This window comes from Ictidomys tridecemlineatus, chromosome 2 (genome assembly GCF_052094955.1).
Source record: "Ictidomys tridecemlineatus isolate mIctTri1 chromosome 2, mIctTri1.hap1, whole genome shotgun sequence".
Lineage (NCBI taxonomy): Eukaryota > Metazoa > Chordata > Mammalia > Rodentia > Sciuridae > Ictidomys > Ictidomys tridecemlineatus.
Window position 1 is genome coordinate 104,423,207 of NC_135478.1, and position 27,852 is coordinate 104,451,058.

Genomic DNA, 27,852 nt, shown 5'->3' on the forward strand with positions numbered 1-27,852 from the left:
TGTGGCCCTCTGCACGAACCTGGATTATGTCCAGGCAGTGAGGACCATCACTGCAAATCATCTGAGCACTGGAACCAGGGGCAGAAATGTTGGTGGCCACAAGGTCAGGACAAGGTCAGGGCTGTGACTTGCTTTCCCTGGGAATCCATGGAGCCCCCTTTGGGAAATTCTTTTATATGCATAAGATGTCAGAAGGTCACATGACCCCAGAGCAAGTTCATAGGGGCCATTGTTGTCTTGCCCAGAGTGAAGCCTGCTGCTGTGCCCTTTGTCTCAACTGTGCTGTTCCCTATGTCTGGAAGCTTGAAGGTTTCATTATTTAGCCCAAGCCTTCATTTTACCTCATTTATGGATGAGCATTAAGAAAGAAAAGTAAAGTTGGTAAAAATAAAATCCCTTATTTTTCTAATGAGAGACATCTGTTTATTCCCCTTGTTCGTCGTAGTCTCTTTTTTTTTAATGTGTATTTGCTTAATTGGCAAGTTTTTTTTTTTTAATGCCAGTCAAGACTGATATGACTTGGAAACTTATCAGTAGCACAGCCATCTTTTTGTAATTGTAGATACATCTTTAAAACCCACTACTGTTCATTAAGAAAAGAAAGACTGGGAGAGGGTGGAGCAGGTTGGGAGACAGGAGTGAAACTAAAGACTGAAAGTGGTCATTTAAGGGTCCCCTGAAGATGTTCATTTCCTAGCCCCAGAACCTGTGAGTGTGCTCCCTGACATGGGAGATAGGACTCTGCCCATGTGCTTAAGCTGAGAACCTGTCCACGGGAGATCTTCCAGAGGCAACAGGGAGGGCAGTCTGATTTAAGGTCCTTCTCACAGGAAGGCAGCAGGGCCCATCAGAGAAGGACACTTGGCAGTGGACACTGAGGTCTAGAAGCTGGCAGGACAAACAAAGGGTCTCTCCCCTGGGGCCTCCAGAAGACAGCAGCCCAACCTACACCGTGGTCCAGGGATCTCTGACCTCCATAACTGAACGGCAAAAGCCACTGAGTTTGTGGTGACTTCTTAGAGCAGCAGTGGCAAATGGTACAGTCCCCAAACACTGATCCCCACATGCTAGAGAGCAGATCCACTGTGAAGATGTTTCCTTGGCAGACAGACCAGGGGTAAGGCCATTCACGACATTTTGATGAAAAAGGATACTAACACATTGAAACAACAGCTTCTCACTACGTTACCTAAGGGCTTCACTAAGTTGCTGAGGCTGGCTTTGAACTTGCAATCCTCCTTCCTCAGCCTCCTGAGTTGCTGGGATTACTGGAGTGCACCACCACACTCAGCAAAGCTGATCTTAATTGGGGCTTCCTGAGAAGATGGGCAAGAGACATTCCTTGTTAATATCAGAAGTTTAGCTCTCAAAACAAACGTGAAGGGTGAGGCTCATCATCACCCCCAGTTAACCAAAGAAGAGGCTGAGGCATAGAAACCTCAGATGTGTGGCTCCAGGTCACAAAGCCAAAGGGAGGAAACAAGGACCTTCCATGGATTATCCAGCAGCAGACAGTACCTGCAACTGCCTTTACAGGAGATTGGGATGTGAGTACAACATATAGATTAATGAAATCAGAAGGCCAATTTGAATGAGCAAAAGTCTGAATTATGGAAATTGCATAGAGAAATGCATGCTGGGAGCTTTGAGATGTCATTAAGACTCTGAATGTGCATTAAGACTTAATAAATGCTATCCAGGCAGAGAACCTCAAAATGCTTTGGGGGAGAAGATGAACAGAACCTTTTGCTTCTCCAGTTATGATTATCATTTATGAACAAATAACATGCCATTTTCCAACATGTTTTCATCCTTATTCAGTTTAAATCCTCCACTTCCTTGTTCCTGGCACAGGAAACCCTTTCATGTCAGACAAGACAAAGGTGCTGTTGATTCCACCTTAGCATAAATGTCACACATTCTGCAGAAATAATGGATTCTAAATTAATGTGGCTTTATAGAATTTGCAAAATAATTAATGACGATTACTGGCTTGAATCTGACATGGAGACCTGTGGATTATTGGGGCCACCTGCAAATGACTTTGCAAACAGTTTGATTGTATTTCTCTGTACCCAAGCAATAGTTATTTTGTTATTATTACCATGATAGAATCTGTTTAAATGCATGTTTAATTACATCACAACTACCTAAATTATCTAAGGCAAAATTAAGTTTTCAATATCTGCCAAAATCTTAGATTCTAACTTTGACCTTAACCCCACTCTGTCTCTCTCAACGATTCTAGCACCTAACGCAGAGGTGGCCTCTGACTCCTTTGGGAGAGTGGTCCCTTACGTTTCCTGGGTGTTCTATTCATCTGGGTGTCACTGAGTGTCTGTTTGGAGCTTGTTTTCTCAGGGTTTGCAGGGACCTCTTTGCATGGCTGTCTGCTGCACGAGCGTGGGCAGTGGGCATGGCTGATCACTAGCGGCTGATGACCCCTCGTCAGAGCTCCGCTGGCTCTGCTTATCCTTTGAGAAGACCCAGGCTCTTCTTCCTCCCCACTCCCTGATTTTTATCCCAGGAGATGGGAGGATGTGGCCTCTGGACACAGGTGGGAGAGGAGGGTCCTCCCTTGGTGTGAATCCTCCCAGCCAGCTTAGTCTTGTGGCCCTGATTACCTGTGCCTCACTGGGCTCCTTTTTCCAGAGCTGCTGTGGCTGTGCCACCTTGGAGCAAGTCCTGGTGTTGAACATTCAGCGTCCATGGTCCCCTGCCACAGCCAGGACAGCTGTAGCCTGACTCCTGTTCTGGAGACTGGCCTTCCACAGGATTCCGCCGGGCAGGTCTCATGGTGCCTGGGTGCCATGGTGCCACTTTTGTGGGTTCAAAGAACAGATGGTACTGCCTGGATTCTGGGTGGCCCAGGAAGGTGGGAAACACACCAGCTTGCCCATGAAGGGCAATGATCCAGTCTCTAAGTCTCACAGGTAAGGAAGGAAGGTCGTCAGAAGCATCCTTCCAACTTTAAGACGGAAGCAGCATCTCCTAGGACAGATCTTTGTTCTGTGCTTCAAAATCAGATGTAAAAGAATCCATTCCTACTCCCACTCTCTGGATTCTGGAGGGATCATGAGCTCTTTGGAATATGTGGTCCCTTCGACCCTCTCTGTTCCTTATGCACTGTCACATGCCTTCCCAATTCTGGGCTTCCGGGCTAAATAATTGTGCCTTAATTATTTCAGAATTTGGGAGAATTTCTTTCCACCTAGGTTTGGGGGACTTTTATTTTCTGCACTTTTTCTTTAAACTTACTTAGATCCTACTTGGCTCTATTTGATTCAAAGAATTATTTCAAAATAATTGAAGGCATCTCCCCTGGGTCCAGCTTTGTGCTAGGCTGGGGGGACATGTCAGGCCCAGGATGGGCCCCAGTGTGCTCACCGCGCAGGGAAGAAGCTCCCGGAACAAACTTGCAAAATCCACATTTAGGGCCATTGCTTCTGTCTTTTTACTACCCCGGATGGATTTCTCTGTAGTTGTTCTATATTTATAGCAATTTTTCTTTGCAAGATCGATGGGTAAGAGTGAGCGCCTAATAAATCAGCATCATGAATGTGACAAGATGTCCTCACATCGGAGTAGGCTGTCACCACCAGGGCCATGGTCACTGGCTTTTCCTTGACCATTCATCATGGCTCATAATTAATTACAGCTCTTAAATCCAAGATGTCATTACAGAGATTATAAATAATAGAACACTCTTATGTTGGATTATCTATTTATATTTTTGTAAATGTCTCTCCCTTCCCCTCACCCCAAGGGAGCAGCAGCAGTGAGTCTTTGTGTGAGAAATTCTAATTAACATTCTTAGGTCTCACATGTTTTTGTTCTCTTCTGCACCAGGAAAAACAAAAAAAATTCTTGTGTATTGTCTACTATTCCAACACAAAAAGGAGACACTGAATATTGCCCTTGGCATGGGCAGAGCATTAATTAGCATGGGACAAGTGCCAGGGCACCTCTAGGTACCATCAAGGGATGGCTGCTTTCTTTGAAGTAAAAAGTTGCTCAGAACAGGGGTCCCCAGTGTGGAATCCCAGAGCTGGAATACAGCCAGCTCTGAGGATGGCTTCCTTGCACAGGGCATTCTGCTAAGGATCAAATAAGAGATGTAGCCCAATTTTGTTATGAGTTGTGGCTTTAATGCAACACAACCTAGTAGGTGGGGGTGGCTGCTCCTGGAACGGCTAAAAACAATGAATCAAATCATGTTTTTAAGTGAATACAGCAAAGGTTTCTAATTCTTATCCTACAACAAAGACCTGGGACAGGTGTCTTTCTTGCCTTTGCACTCCATTTCCCAGGCTCCCCATATTTTTATGGGAATCCTGCATGGAGTAGCACCTGGGACAAACCCACATCTCCCACAGCCAGTGCTGAAAACTGGTCCACAATCTCCTGGCCCTGAGTGGTAACAAAATAGCCATGACTCTAAGAAACCCTTTTAAATTCACAGGCTTTCTTTGCTCATCCATCCTTGCCCCCCTCTCCAGGAACATAGAAAAGGAGGGGCTTGAATAGAAGGCTCACCTACAACACTGTTAACCAAAGCAACAGGCCAGTGGGACCCCCCTGTGGACTATCATCTCAGTCCCATCCACAGCCTGTGCCTGGGGGCTCTGCACCCTTGCCTGGCAACTCTGGTGCACCCCAGGGGTCAACAGAAGCTTTGCCTCCTGAGGGAAACCTGCCAATTTGGAAAAGCAGGTCAAGTCCTACACTTTGTACCACATGTGTGTAGTTTCCTAACTATTTCGTGTTTGTGCTTTTCCCCATATTTGTGTGGCTTGTTCAAGGCCTGTCTCTCCTTTGGGACTGGGGACTGTGTGTTTGTACCTGCCATACTTCAGCTCCTAGCAGAAGGTGTGGCATATTTAAGCAGCCAATAAAGTATTTTTGAGAGGCTTAATGGAGGACTTAGTGGCCCAGGACACTTCTCTGTCACCAGCACTAAAACTAGAGAACCGTCTGCATATGTTAAAATTGCTGAGGTCCCATGCGTTTGAGCACAGCATGTCTGCTGCCATCACTCTGCTTAATGTAAGATTTCCATCATCTCCACTGTAACTTCTTCCCGTCCCCCTCCCTCATTTCAAAGGAAACTTTGCTAAATTTCTCACCCAACACATCCACTCATGCAAGACCACACATTTACCCTAATGAGGCAGCACTGAGCGGGCCTCGAGGCATGTGTAAGAGTTTTTCCGAGAGGAAAGAAAGTCTGTTTCTTTAGCTGTCCGATAAACTCAGAAGCCCATCACCTTATATCACTCCCATCTGAGAGCATGTCAGCCCCCTTAGAAAGCCTCTCCTTCAAGTCTGCCTGCCCATGGAGAAGGGTCTCTGGCCCAGGGACTTATTCAGCAGCTGACAGATGTATCAGCCTCTGCAGTTCGGCACAAGGACCCCCACCCCATCCTTCATGAGCCACCTGATGTTCGGGGTCCCATGTTGAGTGGCCATTCATACTTCCTTTATGCCAAGTCTATGGTTTTACAGAAAAGCAGATTCTCCTGGGGTGGGACGCACATCAGCCAGCCTTTAACCCTCCAGAGCCCATGTAATATTTATCTGAAGACAGGTTTAATCTGATCTTTGAAAAATCAAAGACAGGACCCAATGGAAGAGGGACCTCCCTGGGGAACGTGCACCTCCCCCCTCTCCACCCACTGTGCTGTGGCGGGGCAACACCTAGGCAGCCTCTCTGTGCTGCCTGTGCTTGGCACAGAGCAGACACCAGTGCATGTATATTTACAGGAAATAGCTGAAAACTATTGCTTGAAAAGTACTGTGTGCGTAGATCCCACAGGGTCTCACTGCAGGCAACTGATGGATCCAGGGTACACCCCCTCATCGATACCCACAACCCTCAAACCCCCACAGCAACTCAGAGAAGTCCCAAACACCACTTCCCTCCTCTTACCACATCACACAGAGATCAGGGAACACAAGGTGAAAGCCAATCCGATCTAATAGTTTCCTGCCTTGTATTTGATCTCATTTTAGAAAATTTTATCAATTGAATGATTAACAACCATCAACAGAGTTTAACCTCCTGTGACATTTCTTAGCATGTGAAAAGATGATAAGCACTTGGGATTGGGAAGACAGAGAACAATTGAACTAATAGCTTCAATTGGAAGGGTCAGTACAAAGGGCTGGAACCTGTGGGAGAGGATTTTGGAGTGTGTACATCCACACTAACAGGACCAGTGACTTGTTCTTCAAGATCTAAAAACAGAGCAAAGCATCCACACAAACAAATCACATATTTTCTCTCACAAGAAATATATTAAATATGCAATACTTACAGAAGAGAGCAGGCAATCAAATCAGTTTGATGCTTCTCCTGAGCAGAGAGGGTTTATAAGGCTTGTGTGGGAATGTTGGCTGGGGTGTGGTTTTAAAGTTTGGGGTTTCATCAGGTTCTGTAAATGCTGTTTTCACTGATTGACACTATGTAACACAGCCACCTTCATAGGCGGCTGACAGGATGAGTCTTAAACTTGGACGGCTGGAACACCTGTGTGGGGGGATTGCTGGAATTATCTGTTCAGAGATGGCTGGAGTGACTGTGTTGGTTTTGCTTCATGTTGCATTATCTTGGGTTTTTTTTTGTTGTTGTTGTTGTTTTTGGTTTTCTCTCTTTCTTAGAGGGAAGGACTTTAATGCACCCTTGTATTTTTTCCCTTTTGGAAGGGTGTGTCGTATTCATGGTCATCATCCCTCAATGTCACCTGTAGGAACTGGTAAGTCCCTTAATGCCAGCTGGTAAAACAAGACAGAGAAGTAGCTTGTGGTCAAGATAAATATTAATTGGCTGAGTGGGAGGCTGGATGCTCGGATTCCATGCAGTCACTCAGGGCACCAAAATCCTCCCACTTTATGGCTCCACTGCCCTCTGTGATTCTGCCATGTCCTCTTTATTGGTCAGAAGATGAAGGGAGAAAAGGAACAAGACTGTGTAGGAGTATTACATGTCCCAAACCCAGGAGAAGTGTACACAACATCTTTCTATAGTCTACTGGTTCCAGGGAACCCTGACTTTCCCTGAATGATGCTACCTGAATGCAGTGGGAATGAAATATGTAGTCCAAGTCCAGGTTCACGGAGAAGAAAATTGAGTTTCACAGATCTATCAAGTAGCACATTTTAGTACTTCTCTTCATAGAGAACCTACCTGCCTTCATAATATGAACTGAAAAACACAGAAGTACCTTAGCAGACTCACAGCCATGGGGGTTAGACGTGGACCATAGAGCCCACCATTCACACATTGCTGTGTAAGAATTGATCATGAATATATGCATCAGGCTGCGGAGGATTCATGAACCACTGTCTGGACACAGGTGTTGAAGAAGTCCAGTATTTCTGGGTCCAGTGGTGGTGGCAGTCTATTCCTATCATGGCTTGGTTGTGAGGTGTCCCCTACAAGCTCCTGTTAATGCAGGAGTATTCAGAAGTGAAGTCATTAGATGACAAGAGCTGTGACCTCTTCAGTCCATGCTAGTTGGAATGGCTGATGGTGACTGTGGGGTGGTGTGGTGGGGTTGATGAGATGGGTCACTGGGGGTTTGTACTGGAAGGGTTGTTCTTCCTGCAGCTCCCTCTCCTCTCTCTTTCTCTCTCTCTCTCTCTCTCTCCTCTCTGTTGCCATGTCCTGAGCTGTTCTCCTCTGCTACACCTTCCACTGTGAGGTTCTGCATCACTTCAGGCCTGGAGCTGTGAAGCTGGCTGACCATGGACTGAACCTCTGAAACCATGAACCAAAACAAACATTTCCTTCTCTAGGTTTTTCTTGTCAGGTATTTTGTTCCAGTACTGACAAGCTGACTCACATGTTTCTCCACACTGGCAGAATCCCTGTGCTTCTCTACCTGGCCATTTCCTGGAAGGTGTCCTAGCCTTGGTAAGCAGCCATGACAGACAGCACAGATTGTGTGGTTTGCACAAGAGGCACTGATTCCTCACAGTGCTGAGGCTGAACACCCAGGACCAAAGAGCCTGCAGAAGGGATGTCTAGCAAGGGTTTCTTCCTGGTTCTGACTTCGCATGGCAGATTGGGGAGGGGGCTCTGTTGAGAGCCACAGCCGAAGTGGCCCAGCAAACTTCCAGCTGATTGGTTCTTCTGCGGTGATGCTCATTGGGCTGTTTCCCCGCCCTTTCAGACCATGGAGCTGCTCATTGGAGGACTCTTTTGGCTCCGCCCACACGACCCAGCCAATCGGCCTCAAGAGTGGGAGGAGTGGGGGTTGAGAGGCTCACTGGAAGCCGGTGGTGACAGTTGGGCTCTGAGGGAATTCCTGAAGAGCTAGTGTGGTGTGGTATGTTTGTGTTCTAAAAATAAAGTTCGTTTCTGCTTGACAAGTGGCTCGTGAATTTTTCCCAGCCAGACTGCAGCAGGGCTCCCTGGGGCTCTATTATGACAACGTGCATCCCATCCATGAAGATCCATGCTTGTGACCCAAATACCTCTCCAAGGACCACAACTCCAAATACCATGACATTGGTGATTAGGTTCAACCTCAACGTTTGTTGAATGTGTATTTCGTGGGACCTACATACCAACACTATAGCTGAAGGCCTCTGAGTGCTGTTCATGGAAGTTAAATCTTGAATCTCATTTCCCATTTCCAGTAACTGGGAAAATTTCATGGTATTCCTTAATAAACACCTCCCTATTGCACCAGAGTAAACCTAGTTATTTACAATTAAAAACAATATGATAGCCCGTTTATTATAGAGAAAACCAAATCCATTGGAACAAGAGACAGATACCTATCACATGAGCTACACATGGCTATGAAAGAGTTTAATCTGGGCCACCCAATATTCTTTTAAAGATTGACAAGGGGTAGGAAAGACAGTGGAATGAGATGGACATCACTACCCCAAGAAGATATATAAAGACACAAATGGTGTGACTCTACTTTGTGTACAACCAGAGACTTGAAAAGTTGTGCTCTGAACGTGTACTGTGAGTTGAAATGCATTCTGCTTTCATGTATAATAAGTTAAAATAAATAAATAAATTTTTTAAAATTAAAAAAAATATATTTTAAGAAAAAAAAGTGGGCTTTCATCGCTCAAAATAGTGTTATCTGGCTTCTCTTGACAAAGGAGAATATCTTTCCACTTTAAGAATTGATATGTTAAAATGGTTAGAGAAATTGATCCTTTCATTTATTCATTGAGCACACATGAATTAAATACCCATGATTTACCAAAGCTTGATAAAATAGAGCCCCAACTCACAGAGCTAATTGCTTTTGTTCAGATTTCACCACCTAATGGAGATATAAAGGTGAAATTAACTCTGTTGATGTGACCATGAGTAATATCATTTATGTCCATTTTCATTTTAATTTGCGGGAAGGGCCTGCTGAGTGTCAGAGCCCTGCCATCTGCACTTGAGCAGGAGGCTTGGAGGTGGGTGAATGTCCCCACCCCCACAGGAAGACCTGTCTCCTGAGGAAAGAGAAGCAGTGCTCAGAGCTGAGTGACTCACTCCTAAGTCACTTGCTGAGGGCTTTCTCTCCAATTTCACCAGCAATCCTCAGGGCCATGCCGTGATGCCTGAGCTGCCCTTGTTCTCTGGGAACAATCTGGATTCAAAGATAACACTCACTCGGGTCACCAGGTTTTAAAAGATCCCTGTGGTATTCGAAGCCTGGTTCTGCTCTTCAAAGAGACTTGCTCAGACATGGAGGAAAGCCTCAGACACCGAGCGCAGAAGTGTCATTGCCAGAGGCACAGGTTTTGGGTCCTGTGCTTTCACTACAAGATTCGAGTCCTGGGGAGGACATTCTGTTCCTGGTCCCATCCTGGACTTTGAGTTCACATGAGTTTTTAAATTTTGCCTCCGAATATTAGTTTGTGATGCGTTAGCTTGTTCTAAGATTTGCAAATTCACTTGGGTTGTTAGAAGCAACCCTGGGTCTTTACCCTAAGAGGAAACCATTCAATTCCAATTCTCTATATTGGCTTTGAACTTTCCAAACTTTTAAGACCTTTTTATGTAGGGGTAAGCTCTTTATTTTTAAAAGAGTGTCTTGCAGTGGGATAATGCTGTCATTTTTGCTGATAGCATTTATACTTCTTTCCCATGCATGTCCCTAACCACCAGGACATCCTCAAGGCAAGCAGGACAAGGATGTCACAGAAGGAGTAGTGAGCATCACCATATTCAACGTGGAGGAAGCACTGCCAAGGAAGTGAATGAAAGCAGGAGTCAGTACACCCTCGGCTCTGCTGCCTCCACACACATGGTGGGTCCTGCTCAGAGGTGGGGGTAGTTGACATCCCATCCCCACTCCACTGCAGCTGGCCAAGCTTATCTCTATGGTGGGAATTTCAGAAGGGATGAAAGTGAGAGTCCTGGGTTCTTATCCCTAATCCTAAAGATTCTGAATTTATTAGAATTTGGAAAAAAAATTTAAACACTTGGAGCTTGATTTCCTATTTTAAAACATATTATTTCATGTCTCTTCATCCCTGGGCAACATGTGAGGGTTTATAGGCAATCTGATCATATTTTAATCAGAAAAAAAGATGAGCCACATCATTACAAAATTTATAAAATATATTATAAAGTTAACTTCTAAACTTTGAACTAAAAGATCAACATATATTTAAGTGTATTATCTCATTAACGACTGACACAGTGCATAAGCAGATACCAATTAAAGTCAAACACATTGATAATATCTTTAAATGTTGGAAGGCATTATTGTTTTGCATGCATCTTTTAAAAATTTTTCTATTTGCAGTAAGATTTTCAGGAAATGGTTTTGGCAATCTGAATGCTTTAAATTAAGTGTGATTTTGACCCTGTAATTCTGCTTCATTGGAAATATGTTAAAAATAGGAATTTGTATGGCAGTTATTTAAGTATACTTCTTACAGTGAGGGAAAATGTCTCTAAATAGGAGACTGATTAAATGTCTCATGAATACTATCAATATGAATTAGAAAAAAATAAATAGGGACAGATAAAATAAAAATGATATCTCCGTGAAAATAATAAAATGGATATTAGATTACTGTTTGGTGGACCTGAGAAGATACATTAATAACAAAAAGAACATAATTATTAAACAATTTATTTACAGGCAACTTTATTTTTGTATAAAATGCACAAATATAAAAATATTTATGGATGGTATAAGTGATTTACTACTTTCTCCTTGCACCTTTTTTTAAATTTCTGATTCCTTCATCATTTTTTATAACTTAGAAAAAATCAACTCCATAATATGACATTGCACTCATTTACCAAGTTTTCTTTCCTCCTGTTGGTGAAGTTGTATTGGAATGTACTGAAGAGTCATTATGCAAAAGATGTCTGGATTTGTGTGAAGGCTCTGCAGAGCCCATGCCTGCAGCTGTCATTCAGAGTTCTGCTAAATGGATACATCCTGAGGATTACAGTAGCTCAGCCTGGGTGTTCCTGGAGGACAGTGAGCCCAAATCCCCACAATGCTCCAAGGCTGCTGTTGGGTAGCGCCATCTTGGTTCCTGGCAGGCCATGCAGCTGCAAGTGCTTTTCTTCCCCACAAGAAAGTCAGTTCTTGCTTCCTTGTAGCTGCTGGGGAGGATGCGCCAACAAGTTTTATTATGTATCAGTTTTTACTAGATCACCAAACCCTTAAGGACAATGCCTTCCTGTCCCACAACTGAAAATTTTTTTTTCCATGTCAAAGGACAGAGGTAGTCAAGGACCAAGGCTGCATCACCATAGTAATTGAAGACCCATTCTTCTTTGATATTTCTGTTTTTGAAAAAAAAAAAACTGGCTCTTTCTCATTTGCATAGGGTGGGGCTATAATTTCAGCCTCCCTCCCAGGTTGGGTGGTACCACATGTTCTGTTCTGGCCAGGGGAATATGGGAAAACTGGTATCAATTTCTTATCATCTGGTTCCCAAATTTCCTTGAGGTTGTGGGTTAATGGTTTCCCTCTCCCGATTGACTTGCAGGCCACACATTCAAGATGTCAGTGTTCCAAAATAGAAGAAATCTGGACATTTGAGTAACAGGAACAGAATCCACACATGGAAGCAGTTGAGCTGTGTGTCTTAACAGCTTTCTGTTCTCAGCCAGGATGTAGTTACAAAGCACAAAGGCCAGGAGTACAGGAGGCTGCAAGATGGAAAGAGCCAGAGTCTCAGAGTGACTGCCTAGAGGGGAATCCCCTCCATCTTCTCCCCTGAATGGTGACCTGAGCAAGGAATAAAACAATCCTCTCATATTGACCCATGAGTCCATAGGGCCCTCTCCCACTCCACACAACCATGTGGTCTCATGCCCTGTTGGCATTTTTATCGAAGACTCCATTGTGACCACAGATGCTGGAAGGCATAATGTACTATCAGGCAATATTCAGCTGGATCTGAAGTAATGATTTGGGCCAGAAAATGTAATAAAAATTAGAGTTATTTACAAAATTTAGAATTCCAGAAATTTTATATAAAATATTAACTTGTGGCATCTTTTGAAAAAAGTCTCAAAACCCTCAGCCTGCATACACACCTGATGGATTTTGACCAGCCACATGACAGGGGTCCAGCAACAACTGAGTCCCCCAGCTCACCACCAGCAAGTCAGGCTCCCTCAGCTTTGGGTTTTCCAGTTTCAGTGGCTGAGGACTCCAATTCTAACTGGCAGTGACAAGATGTCCAGGGAGAACCAGTCACCACCTGCAAAATGGTCTTGGGATTCCAAATTGCCATTTCACCTTTTAGAAGGAGTTCAGGTACTGCTTAAGTTGACAAAACACGCTCTTGATTCATTTCTTGTCCAACTTCGTGTTGTGACCTCTGGTTCTTTGAAAAGCAAAGAATGAGAAAACTTAATGATTTTTTTTTCTTTTGAAAATCCTTCCCATGTAGACTCCCAACCTTTCCCTCCTGCCTTGCCCTGGGCGGTCAGAAGGAAGCACTGTTCTGTGGATGAGGTCTCCTGGGGTCAACTTTCCTGATGTTGTAAACATGCTCTAACCTTGATCCACAGAAGACATCCATCCGTCACCTGAAGTATGAAATCCTATTCACTATTGATTGTTTTAGAATTCTTTTCAAGTGTGTGATTTTAGGACAAGCTTCCTTATCAGAGTGTTCCTCAGCCCCTTCTGAGACCTTACAGTTTCCCTTCCTGCCTAACCCCTGTTTCCCTTCTTCTTGCACAATCACTGATGTGCTGAGGGTGCTGAGGATTTGCACCATGGATGCAAGATACATGGACTCCATGGAAAAGCAAGATGGATGACCCAGGGGAGGTCTGCAAGGAGGAGGCTGGACTCCACAAAACTTACTGGGTCTGAGCTGGTTTGGAGGTCTCCTGGCAGGAGTTTTAATGCATCTGCATAATAATGCACCCACCTCCACCACAGCAGCTTACAGCTTATATGGTACTGGGAACTGGCCACATATGGTTGGTTATGTGGGGGAGGGCAGGGTTCTTGGAGACACAGTGGAGGCTTCGTGTACCAGAGGCTGTCCTCCCCTCTGCCTGCCTCTGGTCCCTCCCGTCAGTCTAGACAATCTCACTCCTTTTGCCGACCATGCGGGGGGCATCCGTTGACAGACTGCTGGCTCCCCATGCCACAGGCATTTGAATAAATGTTTGTCACGCTGTGGGTTTGCTCCCTAGTGTCATCGTGGGCTCTATTCTGGGAAAAAAAAAAAGAGCCCAGGATTTGGAGAGATTGTCTCAGAAGCCCACTGATCCGTATAATTACAATCTAAATAAAACCACTCTGGTTATGGCTGTCAGGTCTTGGTGACAGTGGCGGTGGCATTTCAGAGAGGTCAGCATCAGAGACCAGGCGTTTCACCTCATGAGAACCATCTCAAGGCGTGGGGGTGGGGGGTCATGAAGATGATCAGACTGCAGTGTGGCTTTTCAAATAAACCCTGACCCCACTCTCACACCCACACTCCTCCTGTCTTCTTGCTTTCCTCCATTTCTCTTTCTCTCTGTATCTCTCTCTCTTCCCTCCCTCTCTCCCTTTCTCTTTCCCTCAGCATGTTCTCATGTTTGATTAAGTACCTGAGAAGTCAAGTGAATGCATGGTTCTGACTCTGGGGAGTCCTCCACTGGGGTCACTGACACGAGCAAGGGACGGCGGCGAGGTCCCCCGACCGCTCCCGGGTGGTCCTGAAGTCATGGTCGCCCCTGCCCCAGGTAACCTCTCCCGGCCGACGATCCGGTCTTGAAGAAAGAAGCCGCCACACACGAGATGCCTTTCCGAATGCTCGGTTTATTCACTCCAGGGACATCACATCACAGGAGGCACAGGAACAGAGGCTGGCGGGACGCAGTTCGCTTGATGTTGACCCACCACATAGTGGGTCTGAACTGGCCAAAGAGCTCAGCCTTCCTGGCCTTTAAATACTATAGTTGTTTACAACACTTCAAACCAAAAACATGTTTATTCCATAACTTCTATTTCTTATCCTATCTTAACAGATTGTCTCTATTACATCACATCTTGCTTACATCTTTGCTTATCTTAAACTATCACACTTGTTTTGTGCTAAAATACCTCAAAACATGTTTACCTTGTATCCTTATCTATTTCACACATTTTCTAGCTTAGGCACCTTTCTTCATCACAACATGTTTACTTCAAACTCTCCTGTCCTTTGTTTATTCCAAACTCTCCTGTAACTCTCCTGTCAGTCTCCATGTTCTAAGTAAACATGGATTATCTTCCTTGTGGGCCAGGGGAAGGTGCGTCCTGTCTGTTGTAATTGAACCATCAGGAAGATCAGGCTGCAGGTACAGCTGTGTCCAGTTAGTCATTGAACTCTGTTCTTTTCCCACTTCCCAGCTTTTCCTTCTTCTCTGTCAAGCCTGTCACCACTCAGGATGGAATATGAGGGCAGCAGGCTAAGATAACATTTTGAAAACAGATCCAGTGGTTATTTGGAATTTTATGAGATGTGGTCGGAGAAATAGGAGACTTGATATCTTCTCATTCAGGGTTCCTTTGAAAGTGAGGGGCTGGTCAGAATGAAATCATCAACTCAAAGTGAGAGGATTGAGAAGCCACCCCTGCCTGATAATGACCCAGTGAGTGCCCACGAGGTCGCCAGGTTGATGGACAGGCAGACAGAGGAGCACAGGGCTCATTATTGAATGTGTGTGGGTTGCAGTGCTCACCTCCCCAGCCACTGACCTGGCTGTCCTCCCTGGGGCTTGTGTGGTCAAACCCTCAGTCCTGCATCTGTCCCTGTGTCCCCAAGGTTGCAGATACTCTGTAGGAGTCCATGGATTACCCTAAGCCCAAGCCCCAGACAGGAGATGGAGGAGAGAGGAGAGCCGTCCGAGCACCCTCATTAGTAGAGAGCAACCATGTTGCCCAGAAGGCTCCCGGCCTCCCCTCTCATCCACCAGGGGTGGCCAAAGGGACCATGCAAGAGGTGGCTCAGCCTCAGGAATAGGTAACTGGAATAGGTATTCTGCCCCCCCCAGAAGCTCATGAGGAGGGAGAACAAAAGTGTCCACATAGAGAGGGGAGGGAGGGAAGGAGATAGAGATAGAGAGAGATAGAGAGAGAGAGAGAGAGAGACTTAGACATCCCAGTCCTCATTTATGCATGGCCAGGCCTGAGCCTCCTTCTGTGTGACTCAGCTGACTTGATTACAAATATTTATTTTTCTTTCCCCTGAATACATAGATTTTTGATCTTAAGACTCCTGCTTTCTTTTCTAATAATAAGGCTCAGATTATTTAAAAAAAATTAAAAATCTTCACAGTGAGAATTATTAATTCTCGTTAGTGGGGATTAGAAACATGGCATGATATTTTTAAAGTATCCCAAACTAATTACAGCTTATCAGTCATTCAGTTAAAAGCCAATAATCCTTCAGATTTTCAGCAATTACTGTCACCACCTATATCAGTTCATGTACCCCAGGATTATAAAGTACCAACCAAATGAAGACAAGAGGAAAGGAAACTAATCAATAGGAATGAACTTTAAAAGATCTAACTCCATATTCCTCAGTTCTTAAAGACTGTCCTGATCTGGTGGAAATCGATCCTTTAAATGGTGGTAGTTTATTAAATATGTAACTAAACGTGACCTGATCATGATAAGATTGTGAATCTTTCACAGTGATAAGCTCACAAAGCTGAGAAGTCCCCACAGTCCTGTTTTGAGGAGCAGGTCCCTTCAGCTTGGTGTGCAGTCCTTTGCCCTACACTGTGTCCCGTGTCCAGCGCCTGCAACCTGACTGAGCACGGAGCTCCTGGCACAGGGGCCTGGGCCAGGTGGGTCCAGTCCCCTCCCCTGAGGCAGATGCCGCCCCCTTCCACATTTTCTGAGGCTTATGTTCAAATGGTCCTTTTGGCTCTCAGATTCTCACTTCCCAGTTGCTGGTTTTGCTGTGCAGCCTATAAACCCAGACCTGAAACACTCCATTCCTCGGAGCCCACCCAAGACTCACTGGGAAGGCACCGTGAGGCCCTTCCAGGGGTTCTCCTGAGGGTGGAGGAGGGCAGGAGGGAAGGAGAGGGATGCCACCCACTCCCTCTGCTAGTCTCAGGGGTTCTCTTGCTGCCACTCTTTAAATATTGAGCCTGAACTGGGCTTTGAATGTGCTGCTGGTAACCCCTTGCAAAAGCAGAACGGGAGCAGCTTGCGCCAGCAGCTTCAATTGGCATAAAGACACTCAGCTGAGGGCTGGGGGCTCCCCTGGGGGGCTTTCCCGGGACCACCTGCTTGGTGCCCTGCAAAATACAGCTTCGTCCTTAGGATTCTTGCTGCCAAAGTGCTTTCGTTAACTTTGGGTTCTTATTTTTTCAGCTTTTCTAACTTCTTCAGAGTTGGGTAAAAAAAAAAAAAAAGTATAGCTGTCTCCCTCACTGGGCTGGAAAATTTGCACTCCATTTCCATTATTTTGAAAAGGCACTTTGTCGGGCCTAATGGTTAATGGGCTCCTGGCTGAAATTTACTTGTGATTATTATCACTAAAAGGCCCCCGAATCTGCTCGGGAGACCAAGGAGCAGTCAGAGTTTCCAGCAGGTGCAGTGGATGCTGGACACAGGACTCCGCCCTTCCAGGGTTCCTCTGAGGGCGCCTTCCTGCCGGCTCTCATTTCAGTTTGTTCCTGATTGTGCCCAGCAGGGTGAAGCCCACCTCCTCTTCCAGACTGAGTGGCCACCTGGATTGGAAGTTCACCGGTGCTGGCGTGCAGTTCCCACCTGTGGAGCCCGCCTGTCCCCAGGGAAAGGCCTCCTTGGGGTTGTTTTATCTAACAAGCTTCCTGGTAATCCTTGTGGTCCCTGGGAACTTAGTGTGGGAACCACTGAGTCAGAGAAAGGCCCTTGATATTGTAACTGGAGATCATCAGCTGCGAAGGCACTTTTGAGAACCACCAAGCTGAGGACCCGGGGACACGGCGTCTGACACCAACCTGTAACTCTTGACTTTACCTAGAATGGGAGAGAGGCCTCGACTGCTGTGAACCCTGCCTGGGCCTCCTTCCTGGGAGTCAGACACCTCAAATCACCTGCACGGTGCCACCTGGTGCCACCAGCTCTCGACTGGGAGGGGCAGTGTTGTGCAGGTCACAGTGGGTCGTCTGGCATCCTGGACACACAGGTAAGTGACTCTGAGATGCTGTCCCTGTTTCTCCTCTACCATCTCTTTGTCCTGGTGTGGTGACCTCTTAAAAATAAGCCACCTTACCACTGTGTGAGTGACATTTGGGGAACAAGGGAAGCAACCCCTTGTGTCCACACAGCCAGTCCTCTACCAAGCAGGGATCTCCTGAATTTGGGGGAAGGTCTGAGTAACTAAACTCACCCAGGCAGCTTCCGGCTAGTGCAGGGGAGTCCTTTCGCTCTCTGCCTTCTCTGACAGGCTCTGGGACGGCCCTGGGCGATTCTCTCGCAGTGGTTGACTTTGCTCAGTGACAGGAAGAGGCAAAGAGTCAACAGTGTCTATTCAGGATGGCAAAGCTACCTTTATTTCCTTAGCTGGGCACAGCTTGAATGAAAGGTTTTTTTTTTTTTTTTGATGAAAAATAAATTAAAAGAACAAGCAAGAAGTAAAGACCTGTGGCTTTGTTCCCAGCCCAGGCTGCTGCAGGCGCTGCTCTCTTTACCTTTCAATTTGAAAATGGAATTCATCTAAACAAAGGCACCTTCGCAACCTGTTCCCTGTCTCAGGGGCAAAGGTCAGAGCATGTTTATGACATATGTGTCCCCTTCTGAATTCCCTCTGATGGTGTGGGATCCTGGGCTGAGCTAATGCAATTAATCCTGGGGTCCCAACTTGCTAACATCTTGTGAAGATTAATGACCCCAACTGAAAAATAGGTAAGATCTGCCTCTTCTGTACAGAATCTACTCAGCAGGGGAGAAATGATAGTACTGGAGACGTAGCTTCTCTGACAACATAATCGTTTTACCCTGACATTTCAAATGATGACTATGTTCTGTGATTCCTGTTGCCTTTTATCGGGGTCTTACTATTTCTTCTCCTATTTATTATTATTGTCCTATTAGCTGTCACTTAGTTCATGTAAAATGATTCATCCCCTGCAAGACAGTAGATTTCTGGTACAATTTGAAGGCTTGGTGTTAAATGAATCTCAACGTAAATAGTAATATTCTTTTTATTGACAAAATATCTAGAACAATATGATAGGACATAGCTCTTTCTTTATTGCATTTTGAAAAATACACTTTGCAGTTGTTGGTGTCTTTTATAGAAAGGTTGGGAGGAGAGACAAAGAAGCCAACATCAGCAAGGAGAACTGAGGGGTAAATGTAGATAATTCACCTTTGTGAATCACAGTCACCTGCTTTAAGATTCTGTCCAGTGTTTGCTCTTCCACAAATCAGACATTGCTTCACGCCATCAACTTTACCCTTTGTCTAATGCCGCAAACTTGACTTTATTTTGCTAAGAATTATCTTTCATACTTTAGTAGAAAGTCAAAGCTTTATCTCAATTTTACAGTGATTGCTCCTGTGGAGTAAAAACAAAGCAGATGAATAAAAGGAATGAAACTGCTCACGGAGAAGAACAGCTCCCACCCATCTTGACATGGGCCAAGCATAAGAAACATCATCCTGGGAGGCAGGATCCACCAGCAGCCCATGTCCAGGTGTCTGTCCGCCCCTCATACAGGGATGGGTAAGGTAGACCAGCCATCTGCTGCTTGAGCTTTTCACGGTTCACGTGGACTTCCAAGAACATGAGAAGGAATATCTCCAGATACATTCACCTTGCTAGATTGTAGAAGCAGCAAGAATGCAGGCCAAAAACTAGAGGCCATTTTTTAAAGTGCAGAGGGTGCTGTCCCTCCACATGGTGACCGCCTGTGCCTGGTAACTCCAGAAGCACTATCTGCTGCCTCTGGATTTTAGTAGGTAACTCCCGGCTGGCTGGGAAGATTTCCCCTGAAGTTTTTGTGTAATAAACGCAGCTCTGTCTTGGAACTTGGGCTGAATGGTTTCTTTCTGTTCTGGACTTTCAACATGGTTCTTTCTCTTCCTAAAACTGGGAATCTGGTTTTAGAAACCAACCCTTCCACTTCTGGAAAGGTTTTCCATTTATAAACGTGCTCTGAGATGCCAGGGGACACTGAGTCTTGGGCATCTCAGTGGGGGGATCCTTCCCAGGGTTGGAGGGTCAGTGGGCAGGCAGGCTGCGTGGGCCCACACCTCTGCAGTCTCAACTGCTGGCTTTGAGTTTGTGTGTGGGCCTCAGTGTGGAGCTGATTCTCTTCCACCTTACCTCAGGGACAGTTGTTCATTTCCGATGTTCTCTCTCCCAGGCTGTTCCTTCAACCACAGTCTGCAGCCAGGCATTCATCTCCTGGGAGCCCAGCTGCAGGCACGTCTTGTGCAGCAGAGCCACTGGCCACGTTGAGTGGGAAAAGAAAGGAAAGCAAAACAGAGCCACAGACGGCAGCCATCTGTGGAATGCTAAGCACTCAAGAAGCAAGACAGCTGTCAGGTCCTGTTAGAAAATGCACAACTTCTTCCTCACCAGAATGAACCATTCTCCTCCACATCTGGAAGTGTGTTGGAGTGTCTTTAAGCAACCTGATTTGAAACCTTTTGTGTAGGATCTTTCCAAGTCAAGCTCTGTGTTTGCAGTTTCTGTATCTGAAGCAGAGTTTAGTGGATATGTGTCCATTAGTGTCCATGTGTATCCATGTATGTGTGTGTGTGTGTGTGTGTGTGTGTGTATGTGTGTGTGACATCATGGGGCACCTTGGTCACTCCATCTGTGCATACTTTATGTATATGAACAGCGCTGGTCTGGGAGCTACTCCTCTGAAGCTGTTGGTTCCTTTTGCATGTAACTTCCTACTGAGAAGCTTTTTGCAGGGAGGCAGGGTAACCAGGGATTGAACTCAGGGGCACTCAGCCACTGAGCCACATCCCTAGCCCTTTTTTGTATTTATTTAGAGATCGGGTCTCACTGAGTTGCTTAGCACCTCACTGTTGCTGAAGCTGGCTTTGAACTCTTGATCCTCCTGCCTCAGCCCCCCAAGCTGCTGAGATTACAGGCCTGTGCCACTGCACCCAGCCCTACAGAGAAGCTTTTAAGAGCATTTTGTTGGATGGTACCCTGGGCCTCCCACCCCCGTGTGCTAGCCACACCTGCCTGTTCCCAGCCTGCTCCTCTGGCAGGTCCCGTGCCTCTATCTTCTCTCCTGGTGCAGCTGGTGCCCGGGAAAGATGCAGCCCCTGAGTTTCTGGAGAGGGGGCTCATTCGTGGTGCCACCCTGAGCTGGGCACAGCCGTGCTATGGGAGGTCCTAGGCAGGATTTGGTTGAGGAATGCCCAAAGTCACTGCAGGGAAAGCCAAAGAGGAGGGAGTGGTTCCTGGAGCCCAGAGTCTCCTTTCACCTAGAGCATGCGAGTGCAGTGACGTGGGGTGATCACCCCTTCTGGGCAGGGCCACTGGAGGCTGCCTCCCTGTCTTTGCCCAGGAGGCCCTGTCCATGTTTTCATCCTCTAGTAAGGTCTTTGCTGATTACCACTGGGGACATCCTGGTCAGCCACATGGGTTGGGTTGTGGCCACAGGTTTAGTAACCCGGCAGGCGTCCGATGCCCTCTCACAGGGTTTGCCCCACCTTCTTGGTCACCCTGTTGGTCTGGAATGAGTTGAGAGGCTACAGCTCCCTCTGCGGCTTCTCGGGTTCATTTTCCTATCCCCATCTGCAGAGCCACATGCCACTTCTGTGATCGCTGACAGGCAGGTGTGGCTGCCTGTAGTGTACCTGTGGTCAGGTACTAGAATCTTCCTTCCTTCTGAACTTGGCATCATTATTCCAAAAAAATAAAAAGTGTGGCTGCACCAATGAGAAGACGGTTGACAGGTCGTTTCACCTACTGCTTCCAATTTATTAGAGAATGACTCTCTCAAATGAGTAATTGTCCTACAGAAAATTACACCCAGGGAGTCCCTGTCCAATGACCGCCATAAAACCCAAGAGCAGCATGTGCTGCTGAAGGCAAAGCTCTTCTTCAAATTATTTTTTTGTCTAACATAATTGTGATGATTTATTTTCTTTTATTTAATTTTGTCACCTTCAGAAGGATTGTTGGAGTTACACTGGGGATGCTCAAAAGACCTCGAGTCTATCCCAAAGCTCTGCACCTCTGCAAACACACAGGGCTCATCTTCGTTTCTATTTAAAAGGAGTCCTACTAGAAACAGTTTCTGTGACTTGACTCCCCGTAGTGTGCCCCTCTACTCACATCCTATAAGATATTTACTTGAAATATTTGGAAATATTCTTCGCAAGAATAGCAGGGTTTTTTTTTAATATTATTTCCTTGAAGATCCTAGCTTCTGAAGCTGACATTTATTAAATATCTTAAATATGAAGTTACGTTGCCATTTGGGTTATGCATAAGCTTCATGTTTGATTTATTTTTCTTTAAGATGAAAGGTGACAGATGACAGTTATGAGAGGATGTTGTTTAAATTACCTTCCCTCGGCAGCTCTGGCGCTATGGATTGACATCTCTTAAGAACTGACAGAAACATCGAGAATAGAAGAGATGATTATGCAGATTTGTGAGCACACTCCATAGAGCCCGAGGCAGAGGAGGTTTGAGGGGTGGTGGGAGACGAGACCTGCAATACTGGACAAGTCAGGAATCCTTGGACAGTTTCAGAGAGGGGAATCATGATTCTTATTTAGGGGGAAAAGAGGAGAATGGACATTACTATTGGTTTGTTGTGCTGTTTTTATGGAATGACTTTGGCTACTGAGGCTCTTCTGGTAGTTCCATGCAGACTTCCCTCTGGGACGAGTGCTGTGTGCATGACCAGACACCTGTCAGCCGAGGTGCCACCGTGTAGTTCAAGTCAAAGGAAACTGGCCTCTCTTTGCTAATTCATTACTTAATATCGGCAGAATCTAACATTATGGAAACAAAAATGCCCACATCACCCTATTAATTCAAAGGAAGAAAACAGCTCTTGTGCCAATAAGATTGATTTGCAAACCATTTTCATTCCTCATGCGTAATGTGGGATCCCGTCAGATCAGAACAGTTCCTCTCGGGAGCAAAGACATGGGCTGCTCTTGTTAAAAGGTGGTGAAGTTAAGCTTAATTTTAAAAACTCAAACAGGGGATTAGCCTTTGTTTTCCCCTCTTTGAGAAATTATAGTTTAGCATAAAGATCCTCTGCTGTGAACCAGACCCTGGAGACACAGGGAGAGACTTCGACTTAAGCCCACTGGTACTTCTTGAGCTGAGAGCAGGAGCTGGGGAAGCTCATCTGCAAAAGGCTTGGTTACTTAATGAAGGCAGAGGCTGCCAGCTGTCGCTCTGTATCACCTTGTGTTGGGACTCTCTCACTCTATCAGTTTCCTGTCTGGTTAACAAACAGAATTCCCATTTGATAAGTGTGTTCTAATTGTCAAATGGGCACATACACACACACACACACACACACACACACACACACACACACACACACACACACACATTCTCACCTCATCTGTCCCCACTGCCAGTTAAACAGGTTGTTCTAAGCTCTTGGTCGCTCTCCAAGGTCTCACCCCCTCCTCCTGCACTGTCGTGTGTAAGCCTTCCCTGACTCTCCATCTTCCTCCAGAATCTAACTTAATCTCATTCCTTTCTTTCTCTTTATTATGTGTTCCCATTTTCTGGAACTTGGGCATTTATGATCACCCCTGGCTGCTCCTTTAGCATTTGTTATTTAGTGCTCCGATTCATCTTATGTTGCCTACCAAGTTAATTTTCCCCCATGTAGTAGACAGATTTTGGGTTCCCTGTTCATGATGTGGGTGCATCAAATAATTTAAGATTGTGCAGGAATAAAGACTTGGGGTGAAGAGGACAGCAGATGTCATTTGTTTGAAAGCCCAGTTGCACTTGTCTTTACTGACTCAGGGTGCCTTCTGCTTTGAATTCCCTACACCTCTCTTCACCACCTCCCCCAGAGCCAGGCTCTTCTTTGGAGCTGAGCTCCCAGTCCTACTCATCTTCCTGGCTTTGGGTCTCGGCTGCTGGCCTCACCAAATACCAGGAGGTGAAATTGAGTTGGGAGGACCTAGGCAACACCACTGTCAGAGCATTTTCCCTTTGGTCATGTGCTAGATTCCCTGCAGCTTCCAAAAATACAGCAGACTAATAAGATGCATTTGCTTTTTAGGAATCTCAGAACACAAACGATTTCTTTGAGAACTGAGAGATTTGCTGTAGCTGAGCAGGAGTGGAAGGCCCCCTCAGGATTTGTCCTCTAGTTAGTTCCTTGAATGATTTCAAGGGACGCCTGAAATCACCTGGAAACACTTAGGTATCTCTGAGTACAATCCTACACAGACACTCAGCCTGAAGTGGACAACTGTCTGTGGTCACTGCCCTCCATGCAGGCTCCTTCACCTTGGATATGAAGTCTATCCTGACTATTTGGGGTCCTGTGGCCTAGCTGTTCCTTTCTTGTTACTGTTGGTGTTATATGAAAATTTCTTATTTTCTCTATCTAATGCAGAATAAGAAGAAGCCTGCTGGTCAGTCTCCGGTCATCTTGCCCTTGTCCCCGCCTGTTTCTGTGTAGAAGTCCAGGTGAGGGAGAGAGCCGTTCTCCTGAAAGCTCTCCACTTCACCTTCTTTGCTTCTGTTTTTCTGTTCACCAGGAGGAGGGGCCAGGGAAGAGGGCAGAGTTTCCCAAGGCTGGGCCCCTGCACAGTTTTCCCTGTGGGACGGTGGAAGATCCTTCCTTCCATGGAGTTGGGTGGTCTCCTCAAATACCCCAACCAGGCTTCCCACTCTGCTCTGCTGCCTGGGCCTGCTTCTCGGCACGCTGCCCCCTCTTGTGAGAATATTTTTCATGCTCTGTTGGGGTGTCTGAGAGGGAAGGTCCAGAGCAGGGTTGGCAAACTTTTCTGTGAAGGGCCATATTGTAAATATCTTAGGCCTCACAGCCATATGGGATCAGCCACCCTGGCTCTGCTCTGCTGATGTGAATTAAACAGCCACAGACAACACATAAAAAATGGCTGAGTTCCAATAAAACCTTATTACAAAGGCTGCCCATGGGCTGGAGTGCTTCGTCCCAGGGCCACGTCACCAGGCCTTGGTCTCACAGCTCACCCTTGGAATGGCCTGTGCATGTAGTCAAGCAGTACTTGACACTTGGGAACAGCCCAGGTTGAGGCAGATGCCATTTTAACTTCCTATAACATGGTCTCACTCCCAAGAATATTCTAGGTATTCACGGATTTCATCATATTCACAAAGGTCCTTACACCTAGAGAACCATAATTCCTACATGGACAGAGATTTGCTCATCAGCGTTTTGGCCTGAGGCAGTGTATATTGATGGATCTCCAGGGCCAAGCAAGATTATTTTCTTCCTACCTTGACTTAGGCCCAAACTGATTCTTCACTCTAAATTAAGATCATAAAATTCATAAGCATTTTTACATATTTCGATTAAGGTAATTATCTTACACACAGTGGTATATGCATGCAGCCACATGTTAACAGGGTGCCGTCAGGGACTGCATGTTTATGTCCCTCCTGACTTCACGAGGAGGCTGGGTCTTCGGGAGGTCACAGGTTTAGATGAGGTCATGGGGTACAGCCTCTAGGTTGGGATTAGAATAAGAAGAAGGGAAAGTAACTGGAGCTTGTTTCTCCCTTCAGGTGAGGGTATGGTGAGGAGGTGGCCGTCCACAAGCCACAAATGAAGGGGCAAGAGGATGAGGCTGGGGTATGGGCAGCAGGTGTCTTCTGGGTGACCATTGCCAGGACAGCTCAAGTGTCTGTTGGGGTCAGAAATGCCTGCAGAGTACCTGTTCCTGGATGCAGCTCCCAGAGATCCAGCCCTTGGCAAAGACATCTTTGTTTGCAGGGACCCTTGTCCCTGCAGTTAGAAACCAACACAAATCGTAAGCTCCATGTTAATTAAAGAGATGGCACCTCTGTCATGGTAGTGCTGCTGGTTCCAAGTGAGTTTCTGAGCAGGGAAGCTGCAATTGAGGCTGGCATTCAGGATACAGTGGGGAGAGATTCTTGAAGACTTAGCTGTTAAACTCTGGTGGTGCCTTTGTGTGTTTAAAAAGGCTCATCTCTCCTAGGTTTGAGTAGTGCAGTAAAATATCTGATAGCATTCCAACATGAAAAAGCATTTTAAAACTTTCATTTTTTGGTTCAGATATTGCCAAATAGAGCATTTTCTGTCTCTCAATTACTGGAAAATGATGTTTCTCTGAAGAAAACATCCTAGCAGCCCGCATTGTTTTCTAAAGGAGAATATTGGCTTTCTTTTCAAATGTTTTCCAAAGAAAAGGCTTCCAGCGTTCTCTGAGGAAAAAATGAGTGTTTTCTTTTGAGCTGGTAGAAGACTCCAGTATTTTGGATGTTTACACATCGATTCAAAGAAGTACAGTGCCCCCTAGCGGACAAGATTATAACCTCAGCCAGGACTGAAAGAGCCCTGTTATTCCAGGCCAGGAATACAGCCTGGGCAAGGCTGTCCCCAGCTGGAAGGACAGACCAAAAGTCACCACGTCCCATTAACTCCAAATATGCACCAAATAATGCTTAGAGTATAAAAACACCAAATGCCCAGAATGTCAACTTCACTTTCCAGGATTGAAACTGAAGTTAAAATGTTTACCGAAATGTTATTGCATGAGACCACAGCCAAAGACATAAAATTAATATTTCTTTGTTGAAGTAAGCAATGTAAATTCAACTTGTAGCTCTCTGTGGATCCAGTCCACATCCTAGCTGTTTCTCAGAACTGTCCTCTTCTCTTTAATAACTACAATTCTTAGATCTGATTAAAGTATTGATGGCAATGTTCTGCCACTGGAGAGCAGAGAATAAACTCAGTATCATCAAAACCCGTAATCAGAGGAAAATTCATTTTTTTGTGCATTTGGCAAATGTCATCATTTGAAAAAATTAAATTCCTTGTCACCCTTGAAATCAATGGTGATTACAAAGGATGGATTATTTGCAAGAGGGCTGTATAAAAGTAGTTATGAAGCTTGTTTCTGAGGTTAGAATAGATGTTTAAGGAATTTAATATTGATCAGTTACATGTGAAGTCTGTTTAATATCAGTACTGCTGGTGGCAGGGGATTTACTGAGCTAAGTTATGTAAAATATAATGGAATAGATTAAGTTTTCTTTTAATGATACTGTTAGGGCTGGTTTGTCTGAGTCTAGATGCAGTGAGCCTCTCGGGGGTCTCCCTCTTTGAGGTGTCAACGGCATGCTACGTTTTCATGCTGCAGATGACCCAAAGCTCCAGATTAAGAAGCCACTGATAATGACTAACCAGATTTAGAAAAGTGGCAGATCTAAGTGAAGAGGGGATTTGGGGAGTTTGGGGAGGGTGCCCATGGCTTCAACCATATTTAATGTTTTCTTCCTCAGATTGGCACTGGTGCTGTCTGAGTTTTTTAAGAGCAGGAACCAAGATGAGGTTAGAACTGCAAGAGATGTTCTAGGGGAGATGGTTTTGGGGAAAATAGATGGGGCGCCGGTGGAGGGACTGGAGAGAAGTCTTAATTTCAGTGTCTGTGGAAGAAAGAGGGATGGGATGTGGATGGACGTGTCAGGAGGCCATGAAATGCCAATGCAGAGGCACAGGACAGTCTCCATCAGGGAACGCCCAGTGTGGTAGGACAGCACACAGACCCAGGCTGCAGGATCTCGTTTTTAGGAAACACCTAGAATAAGCAAGTCTGTGGGTAAAGAAAGCAGGTAAAGAGATTCCTGGGACTGTGGCCTTGGGGGAGTGGAGAACAGCACTGAAGCTCTCTGGGCTTCTTTGGGAGAAGATGAAATGTTCAAGGCTTGATGGAGGTGTGGGCTGCCAACTCTGCAGACGGAGAGAAGACTCGTGACCCTTGCACACTGAATGCGAGGGCTGCGGAATGTGAATCACCTCTCAATGATGCTATTTGAAAAAGTCAAAGACTTTGTGACAACTTTGAGGACAGAGCAGCTGATGCCCACCATCACATGCCTTGTGGGGTCCAACTGGCAGGTTCTCGTGGTTGTCACCATCAACCCCCTGGCGTGGTTAGCTCTCCTTTATGTTTTGTCCTGGATGCTACCAAGGGATGTTCACAGGCTCCATGAACCAGTGATAGGAAATAATCCCATAGTCCAGCGTGGATTGCTAGGCTGCCACTGAATGCTGAGAAACAAGTGCACACAAAGGACAGGAAGTCGCAGAGCCCAGGAAGTGGGGTGGTGTGGGGCAGCCTTCTAGACAGGGAAGCAGGCTGAGGCTGCTTCTCCCCCAAGCAGGAAAGGGCAGGATGCAGCTCACCTGAACCAACGGAAAGGTAAGATTCTGAAGTTTTT